The following is a 5,160-nucleotide window of genomic DNA, read 5'->3' as shown; positions in this document are numbered from 1 at the left end:
AGGGGACACCCGGGTTTGAACCGGGGACCTCTCGATCTGCAGTCGAATGCTCTACCACTGAGCTATATCCCCACCACTATCAAATTTTATGTAACTATATTTATTCAAAATAATTATATACATTTATCATTTTAGTATATACTTGACCTAGTTATATAATTATTAGAATTAATGTTAGACGTAACTGATATAATAAAAAATCGTCCTAACCGCATATTGAATTTCATTTTAATTGAATGATTTAGTTCGACAATAGAACAAATACCATGAGATCATCATTTAAGTGAGTCACACAAATGTTACGAAATCCGAATTTCTCAAGACAATATAACAAATATTTTGCGAATGGTTAACTAGCGACTGTTTATACTACGTGCAGAGTTGAATTTTAACATAATTTTGTTATTACAACGTTCATAAAAATATTTTTGTGGAGCCTTTTTGGGTATCCATTTTCCACACTGTATGCAAGATGTATATCTGTCTACGACTGTGGGAAGTGTACAAGTTGGTGTCAACAAGATCTAAAGTGGACTAGAGAATGAAAAATACAGTTTAACAGCTCTAAATATGCCCATGTTAATATTGCCTTGAGGCGAAATAAAAAGATCTAATTATATCACTTAACGGGTACCCGACTCCTCAATAAGAATCGGCTAAATACCTCGGAATATACCCGTAGGAAATTAGAACATTGAACCAAATTACGGGAACTTGTTTAGTATATAAATGTATAGTATTATTTTATTTTGGGAAATACATACTGATGTATTATTCAGAACTAGCCTTCGTATTAATGCAAGTACAACAGAAGAGTAGTGATAAAATAATTTGTAAATTATTGTAATTAAAAAATCAATTGGGATTTTAAGCAACACTATTACGGATGAAGAATGCAAGTAAGAATGACCTTATAAGATTTTTCTTATTTTTGGTGGCAAACAAAATTAAGTAACGTTCCAACTTGAACTGATTTAGAATTAAACCGAAAACTTTTCGATCTATTCATTAATAGCCCAAATTTATTTCATCTTATATAACTATATTAAAGGTCTTAAAAGTTTCTGTAACGTATAATTTCTATAACGGAAAGACGATTTCATCCGCGATGTAACTTGGCGTCGGATGACAGATGCGAAGTCCCGTTTCCTGCCGTTGAGATACCGATAGGGAATGGTGCGAGAGGGCGCCAGAAACGTTTGGCAGCTGAAAGAATCCGTTATCTACCCCTCCTGTGGGGAGCCACTATAAAAATGGATAATGAAAGAGATCGAAGATAACTTCTTCGGGGGTTCTGTGAAATAATATTTGTCAAACATTTTTATTAAGGGCAAATATGGGTTAAATATTTTTTTATTTTATTATATTTCGACAAGATAATTTAGAAAATATATCAAAACAATGGCAAATGATAATAACTACTAAAACACAAGTATGCACGATTTTGAACATGAGGAACAAAAAGTTTTTTTATTAGGTAAATTGACGGGTTGAATCCAAATCAGCAACCCGTTTCAAAAAATGATTCCAGTTTTGCAAAATTTTCAATGAACTTGAACTAAAATGTACAAATCAGAAATGAACAGAGGATCTGTTTCACGCGTTACGATCGCTCTCTGTCAGTTAACTGGGTTTCGTCCACTATTCCTCTTCGTCGATAATATTTGAATATGTTTTGTATACACTATAATTACTTTGACTACTATTGCTTGTGAAACCTTAGGCCATTCCGTTGCTTTCACCAGTTGCTTTTGGTTTTGTCTTATGTAAATATAGAAATATAGAACATATAGCACATATTCAAACAAAATTATACTTTGTTTACGGTGATTAGTTATGTTGTGGTGATGTGGGTTCATAATTTTTGCTCGCTTTCATTCCTGACCAGCTAATTGATGAAAAAATCGTTCAAATTCTTAAAACTATGAAGGTAGACCGTCATGTTTCATTTCACATTACCACAAAATTAAAAATCGAGTATTAATAATAGAGTTTTGCTTACTTCTTGCTCTAAAAGAAGATTGATACTTGGATTCTATGTTAATTGACAATGAAAATCTTATCAAAGCTTTTAAATACAGCATTCAAAACATAACATAAGGTAACAAGACAACCTATATTCTAACAGATCAACACAAAGTTATAAACTACCTGACTAATATCGAATACCAAAAATTGTCTTACATGTTTCTCCGAAATATCAACCCACTAATACTTTGTAATACCATCAAAATTACAATTTTACAAGTAAAGGATATTGAGTCAAGAAGCCAAGATGACGAGGCTACAGTTGCCACGCATTTCAATCGAATACTGAAAGAAACAATGGTTGTCACCTGAACAATAACATACACGTAAAATGCAGCTAGAATATTTTAACAGTTTTATACACATTTCAGATTAAACATTCAAATCCTAATCTATAAATATTTCGCTGTCTTTAATCAATTAAATTTAATGTTAATTAATTTGACATAATAAAATTATTTTATAAAACGTTTCTTCTACACTATTCTATATAGTTACATAAACACTGCTATAATATGATAGTGTGCTATACTGTTTTCACATTAGATCATATTTAATTATTATATTGAATAAGAATATCTAGGCCACGCACTGCTATCGCTCAATCAATGTTATGTTCATTGGTAATTAACAATAACTTATAAGTCTATCTCATACGGTTTCTGAGCTACTAAAATCTTATCCCATAGATCGTCATTTTACTGTAAAACAAGACGTTAAACATACCAAATTATATGTAATATATTCAGTTCCGCAAGGAAGTGTATTGGGTCCAGTAGTATATCTTCTGTACACAGCTGACCTACCTACAACTAAAATAACCACTATGGCAAAATACGCAGACGACACGCTAGTCTTAGCATCTCATGAAGATCCAGCCCTAGCATCAATTAACCTACAGGCACACCTAAAGCAAATACAAATGTGACTGAATAGACGGCGTATAAAAACCAAGGAAACAAAATCCAGTCATATAACTTTTACGCTCCGTAGAAGAATATGCCCATCAGTCTATATCAATAATTGTCAACTCCCGCAAGCGGAGGATGATGAGATGAAACAATTTGGACTTAAACTCTACCAAATGTATTGGCATATCGGGCACAAATCCAAGTTATCATTAGATAACAACATATTATTGTATAAATCAAATGATGTGATACAACGCGATATATATAGTATAGTTAAACGTATTTGTATGAAGTACTTCGAAAGAGACCACTAAAACGTCTAACACTATCCGATCTGATTATTGGACATATATAGACCTTAGAATAACACTAATTAAATAAAATAGTATTTTATCCAAGAGATCACTTAAAGAAGTAATTTTCTACATGCAATGTATATATAATATAAACATAATAAATTCTTATTGAACACTGTGCAGATCGTAAAACTACTAAGAGTAACAAAAAAATGTATAAGTAAATATAGAACTACGAATAATTCACATAGAAACTATAAATACGAATACACTACATTGTATGTTAGAGGTTGAAATTGATATTTTTCGTTACGTCAAATACAGAAAAACAAACCTAATTTTAATTATGTTCTTCGCAATACAAATAAGTCAAATTATTACAATAGGAATCCTTACTGCTGTTTTTAATTAATGTTTTACGTAGTTCCTTTGCTTTCCATGTTCATCATTACAACACTGTGTTTCGAAAAAACAAACGATTGTATCATTTACATCGGGTTATGCGAAATAATTACATTCTAAATACTGAAATATTAAAAATGTGTAAGTAAATATTTCACAAGCCAAAACCGTTTTTTCGTACAAAAACTCATTTTGGCCTGGCTTCGGTTTTAAATTTGTTATTCTTGTTGGTAAAACAATTTATTGTTATTCCATGAAAGTTTGGGCTAAATTTTAAATTATTGAAATCACAACCGTCTGTATATAGTGAATAACCCAACAAGACTACGTAAAAAGCTGTTATTTTACTCAGAAAAATGTCAAAACTAGCATTGGAAACTATCGACTGAAAACAGTCAATAGTCGCAAAACAGTCGAAACAGTCGATAGTCAAAAAACTAGCGACCGAAAATAATAATTACTATTTTCAGTCAAATGCACGGTTCGACCGAGACAAGGATGGAGATTGCTTGGACAAGTTAATTTTATATGTGTTTATCATAATTATAATTTTAATCCTTTTACCCTATTACATTAACAATCTTGAAAAATATCGTCCCAAAATGCTGCTATATTAATATACAATATTCTGTAATTTACAAGCAAACTACCTAAAAAAATCATAAAACTACATATATTACATATAAATCTAGGTAAGCATAAATTGGGTACATTTTTGTCAAGGTCGCGGCTAGGACGACAGAGCCAGAACGTTAAAAATCAGTCGAATGAAACTAGTAGAACCAAAAATAATAACTAAAAGTACACGACTGAAACAGTCGATAGTAAATAGTGGTAAAATCAGCCCAACCAAAAATTGCGACTGAAACAGTCGATAGTCGATTTCAGTCGATAGTTCCCAACACTAGTCAAAACCATCCAATTCAGCACTTAAGGTGTTTAACAGTTGTTTAAGTTAATATACCAACAGATATCGCTGATCAAAATACACGCAAGAACTTCATAAACAACTAATGAAAGGTTATTGAATCTGACGTGAATATTCCACAACAAACATCGACAATAAAGTAAAATTGATAACAATTTAGCACATATCCATCTTTTCAAAGGAATTACCGACATGAAAAACAACACGTTACAAAACAGGTGAACTTTTATCGCCATCGAAATAGTGGATTAAAAAAGTGGAACGCTATAATCTCCATTGCGAAATTCCCTTTGTTTTTCGACGATTACATATTGAAAAAAAATCGACGCATTACCCTGACAAATGGCGTTAACCTATATATCCAATTTGGAAATTGAAAAAGTCGGAAGAGACCGAAAACCAAATATAATTTATGACTTTTTAGTTCGTTGTGTATTGCTGTACGGAAAATATTGTATTACTTATACCGCAAGGATAAATTAAATAACTCATTTTAATATAATTAACTTTTTCATAACGTATATACAATTAGAAATTATAATTGAGTGCCCTTAGTTTTCATACTATAAATTTAATGATGATGATCATACCAGTG

At 31.3% G+C, this 5,160-nt stretch overlaps 1 non-coding gene across 1 annotated transcript; it reads right to left on the bottom strand.

The window, feature by feature from the left end:
* Positions 1-72, bottom strand: TRNAC-GCA (transfer RNA cysteine (anticodon GCA)). The gene has a single exon. It is a non-coding gene; the product is annotated as a tRNA-Cys (tRNA).
* Between the last annotated feature and the right edge of the window lie 5,088 nt (positions 73-5,160).

This window comes from Rhynchophorus ferrugineus, unplaced genomic scaffold (assembly GCF_030347505.1).
Source record: "Rhynchophorus ferrugineus isolate W39M unplaced genomic scaffold, kcgeb_rfMv2 rfM7, whole genome shotgun sequence".
Lineage (NCBI taxonomy): Eukaryota > Metazoa > Arthropoda > Insecta > Coleoptera > Curculionidae > Rhynchophorus > Rhynchophorus ferrugineus.
Note: the sequence above shows the minus strand (reverse complement) of the source record. Positions and strands in the feature narration are given on the sequence as shown.